This window comes from Pan troglodytes, chromosome 5 (genome assembly GCF_028858775.2).
Source record: "Pan troglodytes isolate AG18354 chromosome 5, NHGRI_mPanTro3-v2.0_pri, whole genome shotgun sequence".
Taxonomy (NCBI): domain Eukaryota; kingdom Metazoa; phylum Chordata; class Mammalia; order Primates; family Hominidae; genus Pan; species Pan troglodytes.
In genome coordinates, this window is record NC_072403.2 from 106230928 (window position 1) to 106248684 (window position 17757).

Genomic DNA, 17757 nt, shown 5'->3' on the forward strand with positions numbered 1-17757 from the left:
ACTATCAAAAAAAAAAAAAAAACCATACACACACACATAAAACATATATCATAATCCATATGAATTGATAAAGCTTTCTTAATGCCATTTTTGGAAATATTTCTAATTTTTGCAAATTTTGAGTACTGAAATGAGTATTCATTAAGTGTTATATATAAACGGCAAATATATATATGTATTTATATGCCTGCTAAGGCTATTTCTTAATGTTCAGAAAAGTAATATAAAGTGCTTGATTTTGGAAACTAAAAATCGAAAATTTAAAAAGAAATGCATAATGAACTTAATTTTCAATTTGGGTTTGGGGTCAACAATGTGAATCTCCTAATAATTGTCAAAATTCAATAATTCATACATTATTTCGTATGCCCATTTCTCCAAAACAGCCTTAAAATTAATCTATTTTGTGGGAAACATTGTGAAAGTTACCCAAAGAGAAGAAAATGTGTTTATGATGAAGTTGCTGTCATCCAGAAACTTATAATCAAGTTGGTAAGATATGACATAATTTGCTATTTAAAGCACACGTGCACACACACACACACACACAAATTCAAGGCTGGATATGTACTTAAGTATATCAAATTTTTAAGTTGCTATTTTGATTTTTTTCAAATATACAGATGTGTCTGAATGCAGGGATTATAGCTGAGCACAATATCAGGCCACTGTATAGATTTGATTACATAGTAATTAAATATTTTGATGGGCGATTCTCACTATCTTAAAGAGAAAAGTACCCAGAGGGGGGAAAAATTGATAAAGTGTGTCAAATTTCTTTTTTTTAAATATAAATAAAATTTTAAAATACTTATGTATCATTTTTTGGCTATTCAGGGTCTTATTTTTTTGTTCATACTCCTTAAATTGCCTAATATTAAAAATGCATATTGAAATAATTACATAGAAAAACAGCTTAGTCAACGATTAAAAAATATTTACCTTGTACATTCAGCTAACTTAGAAAACTAGATTATTTCTGGAGATGTTAAATGAGAGAGAGAGGAAGAATGTATATTTAGCATTTTAATTTCAAATGTCATATTGATATAGCCCTTATAATCACACATCAGTTTTATGCTATTGTTCACCTATATTTTTAGGAGTTTTGTGCCTTAAAATGCAGTTTTACTGCTATTGTTACAGGCATTTATTTTTTAAGAAAACAGTCCATTTTTTGCTCTTTGGGTATAACAAAAACACAACTTCAGTCTTTGACTATATAATCCTCAGCATGAGGAGCAATCCTTTCATTAAAAATTAATAAATAAATAAGGAAGAGCCTGTATTCTGTACCCTGGAGAAATCCTGACTGTGGCTTGATACCCAAGAAGAAAAGCCTTTGAAATGAATCTAATGTCACATTATTGAAAATGTAGCCACACAGATTAACTTTTTTCACTCTGCAATGGCTTACAAAGCTTCAAATGCCCAGAAATCTCCTAAACCAGACCATTTAAGGAATCTAAATAAGCTTGCACGGTTTTAAGCTTTCTGACTTTGAATGTTAGCTTTGAAGTTCTGCCAGAACCTGACTGTAGAAGAATTGCTTTTAAACGGAATTCATGACACTAGAATTAGTGTTGGAGGTTCCATATGCTTAATAATGATCTTCACCATGCAAACCATAGACAGCCATCACATATGGTACCTCTGAGTTAATAATTCTCCAAAGATAAGATGTGTAACATCCTGGCTCCAGTATTTATTTATTTTCCATCTTTATACATTGGGGCTTTGGATAATATCCAACTTAAAGAGCCAATTTTCTTAATGGCATATGGCATTTGTCCATGGGTAAGAGAGCATAGAAAGGAGAAAGGAAAGAAGTTTATAATGGTTGAATTATAAATGTCCCAATATCATATTTCTTCTCTCTTTTTTTGCCTTTTTCATTTAATTAGCTGAAAATCCTATAGCAAATTTCTGGGCAAAACTCCACTGTCAAGTGTTTTTCTGCCAACTACCAACCAAGACAAATTCTACTTCCATAAACTTTTCTGGACCTTTATATAAACAAATTTATCCTCAAAGAATGGAGTTTATTACAAAACCTTTTTAATATTGAGGTATGCACTTCATTTTAATTTGAAGACTTGTATTTTGCCCTTTAAAAAATATTAAAAATTATCATATGGGTCTTCCCTCCTATCCTAAATTCGACTTCAATTTCCACCCAAGAGGAAAAAAAAGTCCCCAAGTCTATACGATTGGATGGCAAAGAGAATCACATATGGGGAGAATTATTATTCCTCTCAATTCTCCATACTTTCCAAGAAATCCACAATGCCATTTTTAGTGTATAGGTCTGGCATCTGCCACAAAATTGAAGAGTAAGAATGTGGCCCGATAGGGTTTATGATTCTGCCAACTAAAATATTTAGTAATTTTAATAAAAAGAGGCAAGTAGATATATTTGAAAAGTACATACAAATAAGTTTTAATTTTACCTACCTATTATTTTATGAGATATTCTTCTAATATGTGGTTCTCTAAAATATTTAGTAATTTTAATAAAAAGAGGCAAGTAGATATATTTGAAAAGTACATACAAATAAGTTTTAATTTTACCTACCTATTATTTTATGAGATATTCTTCTAATATGTGGTTCTAGGTAACAAAAATGCTTTAGCATTTTAAATAATATTTTTAATCAATTATGAGTTTGTACAGCAAGTTAAAAATCTTTTATGAGTTTGATCTGAAAACATAGGTAACAAAGAAGAAAACCTACATTAATTTTCTATACAGTTAGTATCTAAGTAATCACATTTATACAATCTGTCTACAATAGTAAAGCTTATTTTTTGTGATTAGTGTATAAACATAAAACTCAAAGAAAATACATAATTTTTACAATATTTTCTAATCCCATTTCTATATCCTTAATTGTTTCAGCAATTATAATGGAGATTAGAAAACAATTCTGGTATATAATTGCTGTAATCGCTTTCCTAAATTTTTTAAAAGCTAGAATTGATAAATAATAAATTGACAAGCTGTTAAAAATGTGTATCATGACTTCTTTTAAAAATACTTTCAATGTGTAAAATCAAATGAGATAGTTTACAATGCTTGGGGCCAATGAAATTATGCTGTTCATAAGAAATGTAAAAATTATATTTAAATGAATGGAACATCTAAAAGGTTACCAACTGATTTTGTTTAATAATCAGCCAATACGAATATTTTGCATCTGCCAATGCAGAAACTCACACACAGACATATAAACACATGCAGACGTATAAACACATATTCATACAAGTATACACATTTTCTTTATATTTTTCTATAAATTCTTTGATTATAAGACTGACTTCCTTCCTTCCTTCCTTCTTTTTCTCTTATGAAGAATGTAAGATCATTTCAAACAATTATATTGCTTAATGGTATGTTTATACTTATCTTTTAAGTCATTCAGCAATTACTGAGCACTTATGCTGTCTCAGCGTTGGTTTTCAGTTTTGGTGATATTTACATGAAAAATACCTCATCTTTGGGAATGACACAGGGCTATTTTTTAGATAGATACAGTGACATAAAACAAGTGCCATAACTACAGCACCGTGTGTTTATGTTGTAGGTAAATTTGAATTATTCAAATGTGGAGCAGTATGATGTAAATTATTAATAAACTATTAATTTATATAAAATATTTTAAGTAGAGTACATCAATCACAAATTAAGTTGATCAAATGTACATAATTTTAAAATGTATAGGTAGGATGAACAATGAACTTGGCTTAATCTCTTGACTAATGGTTGTGTCAATTTGATTGTTAAAAATTTACCCACCATACTTTTCCAGATTTGGGTTTGAATTATTTGAGTTTTTCCAAATGAAACTTCCCAATAAAGCTCTCAAAACAAACAAAATGAGACTTTTATAATAAAAGGTATTGTTAAGGAAGTAAGAATCTAAGCCAACAGAAAGTTGCCATAGAATGCTTATGAGATGAAACAATTTTTAAATTAAACATTGGAGTTTTTGGTCCAGTTTTCCTATTCAATTAGGTAGAAGAGATTTTATCATGCTGAGAAATAAGCATATACAGACACAGCATGTTGAAAAATAAGTAGTCCAAATAACTACTCTCAAGAATGAGAAGAGTGATGGGCAATTAGACTACTCAGGTAAGTGTTAATAAAAGACTCACACAAATGAATTTGAATATATGATATTGATGATGTTGATGTTATAATTGAGAGATTAAGTTCTTATCACCATTTCTCAACACAAAACCTTCTAAACGTTTTAAAATTCTTCACAGACTCAAAATGGTATATGAGATCTCTCCCTCTGTAATTGAATTTTTTAGGAACAAAAGCAAAATGTGTTCATGTGAAATGTAAGGGTAAAAATGACTCTATTCATATTAATAATAAATACTGGTAGAGACTGTGAATTAATCTGCATTCCCCTCACCAGTGCTTAGTAGAGTAACTTGCAAAAGTAAGCATTTAATAAACGATTTTTGAACTGAATCACATTTTATTTTATTAACTAAATCAGTTGTAATTTGTTTAGTCCTTTTTTCCAGTTTGACCATTTCCTTTCTTGTTTCTATTTATAATTAATAATTCTGTAGCTCTGTAAAATAACTCAGTCTCAAGTTTCAAATCTATAAAATTCTTGCTTTACCTATTTCCAACTCTCTTTTGAATATAAAAAAATTACATGTAAACTTACCTTTGTAATTTAAAAATGTTTAATATAATTTTTCTGGCTAATAGTAAGTATTCAATGAGTATTTTAATACACCAACAGAAATAAATCCTTTATGATTTGCTTTTAAATTTTAAATCCTTTCTTACAGATTGCTATTAAATTATAACATATCTTAAGAATACATTAAGTACCAACAGAAGAAAATATTACTGAATTTAAATTGAATTTGTCATAGCAACAGACAATCTAACATGAAACACGGAGATAGAAAAGAACTTTAAAAAAATATAAAGAGCATCATTGACCTGTAGAACACTTCCAGTGGCCTAATGTAGTGTAGTTGACATCCCTGAAGGAGAAGAATGTGGGCTGAAAAAAATATTTTAAGAAATAATGCTTGAAACATTTAGAAATTCTATAAAACTACAACCCTAAGTTCTAAGAATTTCAAGAAACCCCAACCACAGGAAATAAAAATAAAACTATGCCAAGGAACATCATAATCAAATTGCTCAAAACCAGAAATGTAGAAGAAAAATCTTAAAAAACTAGAGAAAAAGACATTTTATTTATAGAAGACACAGATAGGATTGACAGCAGCTTTTTCATTGGAAAAATGCAACAAAAGCAGACAGTGGAGAAATACTCTTAAATTATTGAAAAAATGTCAACACAGAATTCTATACACAGTATAAAATATATTTTTATAATTGATGGCAAAACAAATACTTTTTAGACATATAAAATCTGAAATTATTTATATCTAGCAGATCCACACTATGACAAATGTTAAAGGAAATCCTTCAGGCAGAAAAAAAGTGCAGAGCTGTGTTTCTACAAGAAACAAAAGGCACTAGAAATGGTAACTACATAGACAAGTATGTATAATATTTTTACTATATAATATTTTTAAACAAAATAGTCTATTTAAATAATAATATAGATATAGTGTGGTGTTTATAATATTAAATGCACAATGTATGGAAATGATAACATATAGGCTGGAGGAGTTCTTATTCTATACGTGAAATGTCATAATATCAAATGAAAGTAAGCTATGATAATATAAATCCCAAACCAACCTCTAAAATAACAAAATAAAAGTTAAAACTATTAAGCCAAGAAGGGGAAACTTTAGAAGACAATCAATTAGAATGGAAGCAACAAAAATAGAAAAGAGAACAAAAACTGTATGAGGCAAATAGAAAATCAATGACATAATAAAAGACTTAAATCTCACCATCTCAATAATTTAATGGAAAAGAAATGCTCTAAACAACCCCAGTACAAAGTCAGAGGTAAAACTGAGAAAAGAGAAAGATCCAATTATTTCTTGCCTACAAGAATAACACTTTAAGAATAGAGATACAAATAAGCTATAGGTAAAAAGGTGAATTAAGAAATACTATGGTAATGCAAGTTTAAAAAATAAAGCTGAATAAGCTATATTATTTTGAGAGAAAGTAGATTTTAGACTAAATAATTTTACCAAGAATACAAACCATCTTTTTTTAATCTTTCCTTTTTTAAAAGTTTTATTTTAGGTTCAAAGATACATGTGTAGGTTTGTTATATATGTAAACTCATGTCACAAGGGTTTGTTGTACAGATTTTTAATCACCCAGGTACTAAGCCTAGTACCCAATAGTTACTTTTTCTGATCCTCTTCCTCCCCCAACACTTCACCCTCAAGCAGGCCCCAGCATCTGTTGTTCCCCTTTTTGTGTCTATGTTTTCTCATAATTGAGTTGAGGACATGATCTCTTTCTTTTTATGGAGGTATAGTGTTCCATGTTGCATAGATACCACATTTTCTTTATTCAATCTGCCATTGATGGGCATTTTGGTTGACTTCATGTCTTTGCTATTGTGAATACTGCTGCAATGAACAAACATGTGCATGTGTCTTTATGGTAGAATGGTTTATATTCTTCTGGGTATATACCAGTAACAGTATGGCTGGGTTTAATGGTAACTCTGTTTTTAGCTCTTTGAAGAATTACCATCTTAATTACCACTTACCAGCTTTCCAAAATAGCTGAACTAATTTCCACTTCCACCAACAGTGTGTAAGTGTTCCTTTTCTCTACAACTTAGACAGCATTCTGTTATTTTCTGACTTTCAATAATAGGCATTCTGACTGTTATGAGATGGTATCTCATTATGGTTTTGATTTTCATTTTTCTATTGATCAGTGATGTTGAGATTTTTTTAATATGATTGTTGGCCACATATATGTCTTTTTTTGAAAAGTATCTGTTCATGTTCTTTGCCCACTTTTTAATGGGGTTGTTTATTTTGTTCTTGTAAATTTGTTTAAGTTCCTTATTGATGCTGGATATTAGATCTTTATCATATGCATAGTTTGTAGATATTTTCTCCCATTCTGTAGGTTGTCTATTGGCCCTCTTGGTAGTTTATTTTGCTGTACAGAAGCTCTTAAGTTTAATTAGATACCATTTGTCAATTTTTGTTTTGGTTGTGATTGCTTCTGGCATCTTTGTCATGAGATTTTTGCCCATTCATATGTCCCGAATGGTACTGCCTAGGTTGTCTTCCAGGGTTTTTATTGTTTTGGATTTTACATTTCAGTTTTAATCCATCTTAAGTTGGTTTTTGCCTATGGTGTAAGGAAGGAGTCCAGATTCAATTTTCTGCATGTGGCTGGCCAGTTATCCCAGCACCATTTTATTGAATAAGAAATCATTTCCTCATTGTTTGTTTTTGTCAGCCGTGTCAAAGATTAGATGGTTGTAGGTGTGTGTCCTTATTTCTAGGCTCTCTATTCTGTTCCATTGGTCTGTGTGTCTGTTTTTGTAGCAGTACCATGCTGTTTTGTTTACTGTAGTCCTGTAGCATAGTTTCAAGTTGGGTAACATAATGCCTCCTGCATTGTTCTTTTTGCTTAGAATTGCCTTGGCTATTCCAAAAAAAAAAAAAAAAATTGAGAAGGGACTCCTCCCCAACTCATTCTATGAGGCCAGCATCATTGTGATAGCAAAACCTGGCAGAAACACAATAATAAAAAAAAACAAAAAATAAAAAATAAATAAATAAATAAAAACTTCAGGCCAGTATCTTTGATGAACGTTGATCTAAAAATCCTTAACAAAATACCTGCAAACCAAATTCAGCAGCACATCAAAAAGGAAATCCACGATGATCGAGTAGGCTTTAACCCTGGGATACAAGGTTGGTTCAACATACATAAATAAATATATGTGATTCATCACATAAATAGGACTAAAGACAAAACCCAGATGATTATCTCAGTATATACAGAAAAGGCTTTTGATAAAATTCAACATCCCTTCATGTTAAAAACTCTCAATAAACTAGGTATTGAAATAGCATACCTCAAAATAATAAGAGCCATCTATGACAAACCAACAGCCAACATTTTACTAAATGGATAAAAGCTGGAAACATTTTCCTTGAAAAACTGGCACAAGACAAGGATGCCCTCTCTCACAACTCCTATTCAACATAGTATTGAAAGTCTTGGCCAGAGCAATCAGGCAAGAGAAAGAAACGAAGGGCATTGCAATAGGAAGAGAGGAAGTCAAAGTATCCCTGCAGACATGATTCTATGTCTGAAAACCTCCGTAGTCTGGACCGCAAAGCTCCTTCACCTGATAAACAACTTCAGCAAAGTTTCAGGATACAAAATCAATGTACAAAATCAATGTACAAAATCATTAGCGTTCCTATACATTAATAACAGCCAGGCTGAGAGCCAAATAAGGAATGCAATCCCATTCACAGTCACCACAAAAAGAATAAAAGACCCAGAAACACAGCTAACCAGAGAGGTGAAAGATCTTTACAATGAGAATTTAAAAACACTGCTCAAAGAAATCAGAGATGACATAAACAAATGGGAAAACATTCCATGCTCATGAGGAAGGAAGAATCAATGTCTTTAAACTGGCCATACTGCCCAAAGCAATTTACACATTTAATGCTATTCCTATCAAACTACCAATGGCATTCTTCACAGAACTAGAAAAAATATTTTAAAATGTATATGGAACCAGACAATCCTTTCATGTGATTAAAAAGGACTGACTTTATTGAACACTCCAGACAAAAACATCAGAATGCATATTCATTTCAAGTGTACATAACACATGTACCAAAATAAATAAAATTATTTGCAATAAAGCAAGCTTCAATATATTAAAAATGAAATTAAATTAGAAACCAATGAAAAGAAGAGCTCTGGAAAATTCTCAAATATTTGAAAATGTATTAGTATACTTCCAAATTATTCATGGAATCAAAAAATAATCATTTATGGTAGCTGAGAAAACTACTCCAAATATAAGCATGGACATGCAGATAATTATAAGGGTCCAAAGGAAAAACTGTTGATAAATACAAAAGTTACACTGCAAAACAACAATAATTATATCTTGTGGAATAAAGACATATAAAAATTAAAGTATAAATGAATAACTTTAATTTTCTAATTACTGATTTAACCTAGTAAACTTAACTTTAGCTTTCGAAGCTATGCTAGATGTGCTAATGAAATTAAGATGTTCTACGAAATTAAGAAATGGCAGTGAAGAAGATGCAGACTCTTGTATTCAGGGAAATCACAATTTAACGAAAAAATTGAATACATAAAAATCCATTAAAATATTAGCCAATAGCACAGAGGATATACTATTTGCCCTTCACAGTATCTGCAGTAGAACATTTTTTTATCTCACAAAATATGTTATGTTGTCTCTTCACACTATCCCCAACATAATTTCATGAAAGTAGCATCTGCTGGTCTTCAGTGTGTACAAACAGGAACATACAAATCTGTAAGGTTTTAGAAAGCTGCATCAATAAATTTTCTGGAAGCCAATCCCTATTCTCAAACTCTTCCTTCTTTCCCAGAGCTTTTCAATTACATTAATACCCCACCCCCACCCCACATTGAATCTATCCAGCCCTGTTATTTTCTAAAATCTTAATTTAGCACTTAGAAAAAAAAAGAAACTATACCTTTTTTGAGGACCAGAACATATCCACCTTTCTGTGGCTAAGAGTATATATAAAAAGAAGAAAAATATAATATTTTCATTATATCAAGTAAACAATTGCTCTTTCATTGTCATTTCCAAGGAAATAAATGTCAAAGTATGGTATTATAGTGATACACTGCTATTCCCTATAAATTTACCAATGAAAGCGGCTCTATAGGGTGGATTTATGATGATATGAAATGAAAAAAGCAGGATTAGGCAACAGTTAACTGATATTAAAATGTCAAGCACAAGGTGAAAATAATCCTTTGAAGATAGTAGTTTGTGGAATTCACGTTTCATGAATTATACAATGATGAACAACTATTCTATTGAAGATATTTTCTTTCATTTATTTGACATGATACTATTCTGTTAAATGAGTTAAGGAAAGAAGGGAAGGAATAGCAATACCCAGTCCCTGTAAAAATCAGAATAGATTAATTTATGCTATAATGACAGGCTAACTCCAAACTCTAGCAGCTTAAAGGAACAAAAAGTTACTTCTTGCTTTTGCTGCAGGTTTAATGCAGGTCAATAATAGAATCTGCTCATCATAGCCTCTGAGGCTGATGGAAGCTCTATTTTAACACTTGCTTCCACATCAACAAGGCACAGGAAGGGGACTCAGTAAATTATATACTGATATTAAAGCTTTTGCCTGAAAGTGACAGGCACACGTTCACTCATTCCTGAACATTCTGCTGAACAAAGAAAGTCGCACGGCAATTTCTAACAAAAGCAAGAAGGTTCAACCCTACTAGCTACCTGGAAGGACAATTAGAATATTGGCTCTTCACGCCTACAATTCAATAAAGAGAATTAGACATTTACTCCAATGGCAATACAAGAAGAGACATGATAAGGGCCTGGGAGTATAATGATGAAAATATAATGGTAATGCCAATACAAAGATTAGTAATATCTAAATTGTATTGATTTATTATTTATTATTTTATTATTTTTACCAGGCATCATTCTAAGTGTTCTACATGGCATATGGCACTAATGCATTTAATTCTCAAAGCAGCTCTATGAGATAGGTAGTATTGTTATAACTTCATTCTATGTATAAAACATGAGGCACAAAGAAGTTAAATTACTTGTTCATAGTTGTTTATGGACTGGATAGATAGGTAGGGGTGTGTGTGTGTGTGTGTGTGTGTGTGTAGTGTTTTGATTGAGCCAAGATTTGAACCTAAGGAATTTGGTTCCTGAGCCTGAGCCCTAAATTCTGTATGATATAATAGCCAATTTGCTTTAGTACATTTACTTTCAACTTTTGTTTTTAATATATAGGACATTTACTTACATGAAAGCTTATTAAGAAGCTTATTATAAAAATGGATCTAATTGGAGCATCTTTGGTTAAAGCAGGAAGAAGAAGCCAAAGCTCTATCCATTTGGGACAGCATGTGTCTCCCAGCTACTGATTTAGAAGGCTGTCATTAACATCAAAAAAGGCTTGAAATTTGTTTATTTGCTAAAAATATAACCACTTAATATGACTCTTCAGGCTCTCATACCTTAGCTAAATTATCTAATTATAACAGTTGTTTCTCTCTCAAAAATAAAATAAAATAAAATAAAATAAAATAAAATGAATAAAAAAAATAAAGTATCCTGAGACACAAAGTCAGGACAAGCTGAAATTGAAAATATGAAGCTTTTGATTTCTAGAGAGAGCTTAATTTTAGAAAAACTTTACTCAACTACAAGTATGCAAACAAACCCAGGATTAAGAGAGCTGTAAAGAGCTGTAAGAAATGGACGACACCTCATAAAAATGATGAAAAGCAGTATCCTACTAGCTAGTTGTTAGACAACTGGGTAATTCTGTGTAAATCTATAAAGAGGCTGAAAAGCACAGCTCTCTGTCAGCCACCTACAGAGAGTCTGAATACTCTGTATACTCCACGAAATCTACGCACTTGTCCAAAGTGTTTGTTCTTCTGATCTTAAATTGGCTTTCCCTTACTCTTTCTTCATTAACCCTGAACTGAGAAAATATTGATATTATGTATTTTTAGCTTCTCTACCAATAATTGCTTTCTCTAAACTTGTCTGGATATAATAAAGAAACAAAAACTCAGTTTTAATGATATGTTTTCTCACAGTTCAGCAGTTAACTTCAGTATTTACCACTAAATACTATTTTAAGAAAATAAATACTTGAGAACAAAAACCTTAATTTCAACTCATCAATAACATATTAATAAATATTTAACACCCTAACCTGCCCTTAAAATACAGTAGTTAGGTAGTAAGTTTGGGTTTGAGAGCTAGTTTAAATAAATACAAAATAAATAAGCAAATACACAATAAATACATATATTTTCTAGACAGCCTTCCGTCCCATACACAGAGCTACATTGATTCACCAAATACTTTCATTTTGTATTGTTCTCCTTTAATTAACCTCATGAAGATATTAATGCACTTCAGCCTTGCCATGTAATACTTTTTTTAACCTTTATAATTATAACGAGGTGTCACTATACTTAAGAGAATAAGGTTAAAATATTTTATTACTTATAATTATTTTCAACTCTATTATTATATTTAATTGGTAAGTAAAAATTTGAAAAAGAATTTTGAATATTTTGCAATTATTATTTAGACAAAAAATTGATAATTTCAAATGCAAACAGTCTGAATTTAAAAAATAAATTAGAAAACATAATTTTACTGGTGAAAAATATATTAGTAATATTAGTATAACAGAAAGTATTTAAAGTGTGTTTACGTTTCTGGAAACTTTCTAATATAAAAATATATCTCTGATATCTCTCTTCATTGTTTGGATTTTGTATTAGAGTGTGCCTACTGGACACAAAATTTAAAGCCTCTACGAATTTTCAAAGAAAACATCAATGATTAGGGGGATATAAGCAAATGTTTTTATGGTCCTTGAAGAAGTTTCACATCAAACATGTAACACAGCAAATGATCCTGAAAACAAACAAACAAATTAAAAACAAACCTCACCTCAGACATTGACAGTTTTTCAAGTCTTGTCTTGAACTTGCTGACCATGGGACTTTTATCTCTGAAATTTTCCCTATTAAATGCATCTATCTCAACCTCTAAGGCACTTAAAATTTCTCATTCCTCTTTTATTCAGAATAGTTTGCTCTTCCATGGAAATCTGGGCACTGGATATTATCATTTATGTTGGACAAAAAAATTTTCCGACAAAGTAGTTACATATGATTTATCAGATTTTTTTTTTTTTTTTTTTTTGAGACAGCATCATCTTGCTCTGTCACCCAGGCTGGAGTGCAGTGGTGCAATCTCAGCTCACTGCAACCTCCACTTCCTGGGTTCAAGCGATTCTCCTGCCTCAGCCTCCTGAGTAGCTAGGACTACAGGCATACACCACCATGCCTAGCTAATTTTTGTATTTTTAGTAGAGACAGGGTTTCACCATATTGGTGAGGCTGGTCTTTAACTCCTGACCTTGTGATCCACCCACCTTGGCCTCCCAAAGTGCTGGGATTGCAGGCATGAGCCACCATGCCCAGCCGCTGTATCAGATTATTTAATTCCCAAGAACTCTGTTTATGTTCTCAGTGCTATGGCTATGACATTTGACATTAGATTTATTTTTTTAGATTCCACAAGGATCTCCATATATTTATTCCTGCAGAGTTATGGGAAGTTTATTTAAAACACTGTAGGCAATGATATTATTGTCGTTGTCCCGATATGCCACAAAGTTTCATAACTGTCATTGAGGATTCACCTGACAAGTTTTTTAAAAAATGCCTTTATACCATCTAAATGGTCACAGCTGCTACAGTGACAAATGTCATCTGTCCTCAATATATGTTTTTCTAAATCTCCAAAGAGTAACATCTGAACAATAAAGAAAAGGATTAAAATCTCATAGAGATATTATATTCTTGGAATAAGCTATTTTTCTTACTGAAGAGTTTGCAATGTACTGGAGAAATTCAAAATATTTTATTAACAGATTTTTTCCCCTTTTTATGAGTATTACCATGTTCAATTTCTGGAGTGTTCATCCCTGAGTCAGTAAGTCACCATAAACAAAAGCAATTGAATTTGCATTTAAGAAATACCACTATCCATCTTAAGCAAACTAGAAATTTAGCAAAACTTTTAAACTCTGCTATGACTTATTATGTAACCTTGGAGATTTTTAATATGACTTTAATTTTTTTTTTTTTTGCAATCTGACCCTTCTCTCAGTTGTATTGTCCTATGTGTTTCCTGATCTCTCAAAGAGAGGTGATCTAGATTAATGAGTTTGAACTCCACAGATTAATATTCTACAACAGCAATCATTTTTTCAATTGGTATTATTTCACTATTTCAATTTTCTGCAAACACTTGGGACACATACTAACCTAGAGGGATGACAAACTATAAGATTAAGCTAAAGCAGCGATGATGTAAATTTTCACACAACCTTCAGAAATATGAGCATCAATTTCTTTAGGATTAGACCAGAGACAAGCTGACCGTTGCCAAGGAAAAAAGACAATTTATTCTTTAGAGGCTCTTTCAAAGTTCTTTCCCTAAAGCCTGCCCACTAACTAAAATCATGCCCATGAGATAAAGGAAGCCAGTAAGATACATTCCACGGAAGTACAGGATATTTACCAAAGTTTGATGAAAGAGAATAGTACTATTTTTTTAACACAGCATTGGTAATGCAAATTAGTTGAGGAGAGTGGTGTTATAACTGTTACAGTCTTTCATAGAATGAGGATTTCTTAAACTTAAACATGTGTTCTAGAAATGTAGGTAGATTGTTGTTGTTGAAAAGAAAATGAACAATTTCAGCAGTTATAATACATGGTGAAACAACTTTATATTGATTAATAATACCCATTATTGAAGATATAATAAAGACTCTTTATAATAATACGTGTATCTTTAGGAAAAAAACCCTGAAAACTGGGGCTTTCGTCATCTGTCTTCAAAGTTTCAGGTGCTATAACCATGTCCTAGAATAGTAGCAGTAGAAACAATAATAATGATCTCAAGTAGCAGGTAATATTCTACCAAATAATTTTAATCATTTGTACATAGTAACTTGTAAATGGAATAAAATACTCATCTTTAGAAAACAACATTAACAAGTAATATTTATCATATGTCTATGAGGCTATAAGCATATACCAAATGCTTATAAGTAGGAAGTTTATTTCTTACTTATATACATTGCCTTTTTTCATCCTCACAGTACTGAAGTACAGAAAGAAAAACTTCTCAAAAGTACAATTTATTTACTGAAATTTGATCAAAGAGAAATTTGATGACTTTTTCTTCAACACAACATTGTACAGTATAATTTTACTGTTTTATAATAAAACAATGTTACTATCTTCATTACAAATACATATTAGAAAGGTTAACAATTTACTCACAATCATAGAGTAATAAGAATGGTTTAGCAAACATTTGAATGGAGACCATCTGACCAGAGAGTCAAGTTCTTAACTATCACATGATCTGACCATATGAATATTAATTACAATAAAAACACTCTGAACAGTTGTTTGGCCAATATTCTCAAGGCAAAAATAGAAAAAAATGATACTGCTAGAGGCTTTTAAAGACAACCTTTGGGTTTCTATTGACCATTTACTGAGCTCTTCGGGTATAAATATCATTTAAGTCATTTCATTAGCATGCATTTGTAATCTACTGTACACTGCAGATTTCCAGGAATGCACAATAGAATGAAAAAGCAAAGTATAGAAAAATAAGTTTAAAAATTGTGATTTAATGTTTAAGTAATGGTTAAATGGCAGTAAAAGCACTGTCAAGAGAAATCGCAGACTTAATTCCCCATTAAATGATACAACAAATTTAATATCATCCACAGACGGAAGAGAGTTCATCAGATATGTTGGAGAAGAAAATAATTTACATAAGAGACAGTCGAAAGAATGCATAACGCTTGGAAAGAGATAGAGAACTGGAATACTATTACTTGTAAGAGAAGTTGCATATGGCAATATGTAATCTACAATAAAAATTTAACACAGCATTTTAATTTCTGTTAGGCCCACCGGTTAATTTTTACATGCTGATTTTAAAAAATGACAAATATATCTTTTGAAAGGTACTTTTGAATTAAAAAAGGTACGAAGTGGCACGTTGCCGTGGCTCACGCCTGTAATCTCAGCACTTTGGGAGGCTGAGGCAGGCGGATCATGTGGTCCAGAGATTGAGACCATCCTGGCCAACAGGGTGAAACTCTGTCTCTATTAAAACTACAAAAATTATCTGGGCCGCGGTGGCACATGCCTGTAGTCCCAGCTTTTGGGAGGCTGAGGCAGGAGAATCACTTGAACCCGGGAGGCAGATGTTGCAGTGAGCTGAGACCGCGCCACTGCACTCCAGCCTCGTGACAGAGCAAGACTCTGTCTCAAAACAAACAAACAAACAAACCAAAAAAAGCCACAAAGTAACCAATTTAAAGAAAATACCGCTTGGTTTAGCTTGAAAAGCCAAACTTTATTCATAGTTTACTTCTTGCCTAGGGATAAGAGAAAAATAAATGCTTCAGAATGGCTTGTAATATTTGATTTTACATAGAACAGAAAGAAAAAAAAATGCAATGGCTTTTGTTCCTAGGTCTCATATAAATGTCCGACTTGTTAACAACAATCCATAAATACAAATTAATAGGCAGGCATGGTGTTCAACTATTCCTATCAAAGCCTACACACACACACACACACACACACACACACACAGACACACGAAGTTAAGATAAGTTTAATACTGTTGTAGAATTAACAGTGAAAAAATGGAGGCATTTTCTAAACTATAGAATTAATATATAGAAGAATATCATCATGGAAGAAAGTAAAATAAATAAAATTTTTAAATAGTTTCACTATTTTGAATAATGAATTATGCATTGGAAAACAAACTTTGAGAATGTGATGCAACCTGATAAATTTAAAACATTAATACAATTCATGAAATAAAGACTTATTGATAGCTTCTCTTGCACTCCAACATGCTAGATCCCAGAAACATATGGATGGACATTGAAAAAACCTTTTCCCTTAAGTAGTTTATAATTTGATGAGGAAAATAGTCATATATCCCCTTTAAAAAATCAAGTCAGATATTAACACTGTTCTTATAGTCATAACAATAGATGATAATGAAATTTAAATGATTTGGAAGTGACCTTTGAACTTCATGATTTAGAAAGATGTCAAAAGGCACAAAGCAGGAAGGAAGGAGAAAGTACCATGAGACAAAAAAGTGAGGAGTACTCAAAAGAGCAAGTATGTAGAATGCACTTAACTTCTGAAAACCCAGATTTACTCATCTTTGTAAGGAGTGTTCAGTGGAACTGTTGAAAACATAATTTGGGGATAAAGTTAATGTAAACATAAAAATATAGCATAGTTTAAAAATACAATTATATGAGTGAAATTATTGTATCTTTATTTTAGAAAAATAACTCTAGAAACCTCATGGAGGACAGATTATATTAGAAGAAGGCTTAAGTTTGGAACAGCAGTGAGGAACTTTTGCTTTATCCAGGGGGTAAATGTACATAGCCTGAACTATTGATACAGACAGGAGACAGGGAAATACTGGGTAGAAGAGGGTGGTTCCCGGGCAAAGGCCCCACCCTCAAGCCTGGAAACTTGTGGCCCTAAATGAGAACAGGCATTCCTGTTTTCATGCCCAAAAGTTGCCTTTTGGCCCACCAACCCCTGCATCCTGTACCCATATAAACTCCAAACCCCCAGCTTCACAAGCAGACGAGGAGATGAACAGAAGAGCAGAAGAACAGCAGCAGAGTGCAGCAGAGGGAAGGAATCGAGCATCTGAACATCCGGAGGAGTTCAGCTGGGGACGGTTACAGAGGAGATCAGCTGCTGGATGGCCAAACTCCAGGGGAATATCATCTTCTCACGGTCAAATGCCAGGGGAAGATCATCTTCTCACTCCATCCCCCTTCCTGCTCCCCATCCATCCCGCTGACAGCCACCTCTACCACTCACTAAAAACCCTGCACTGATCCTTCAAGTCCGTATGTGACCCAGTTCTTTCTGGA

The 17757-nt window shown here is 32.0% G+C and overlaps 1 long non-coding RNA gene across 1 annotated transcript; it reads left to right on the plus strand.

Moving 5' to 3' along the window:
• The first annotated feature begins 408 nt into the window (after positions 1-408).
• On the plus strand, positions 409-12684 carry LOC107975333 (uncharacterized). Its single transcript, XR_010158109.1, has 2 exons — positions 409-492; positions 12511-12684. It is a non-coding gene; the product is annotated as an uncharacterized LOC107975333 (long non-coding RNA).
• The last annotated feature ends 5073 nt before the right edge of the window (positions 12685-17757 follow it).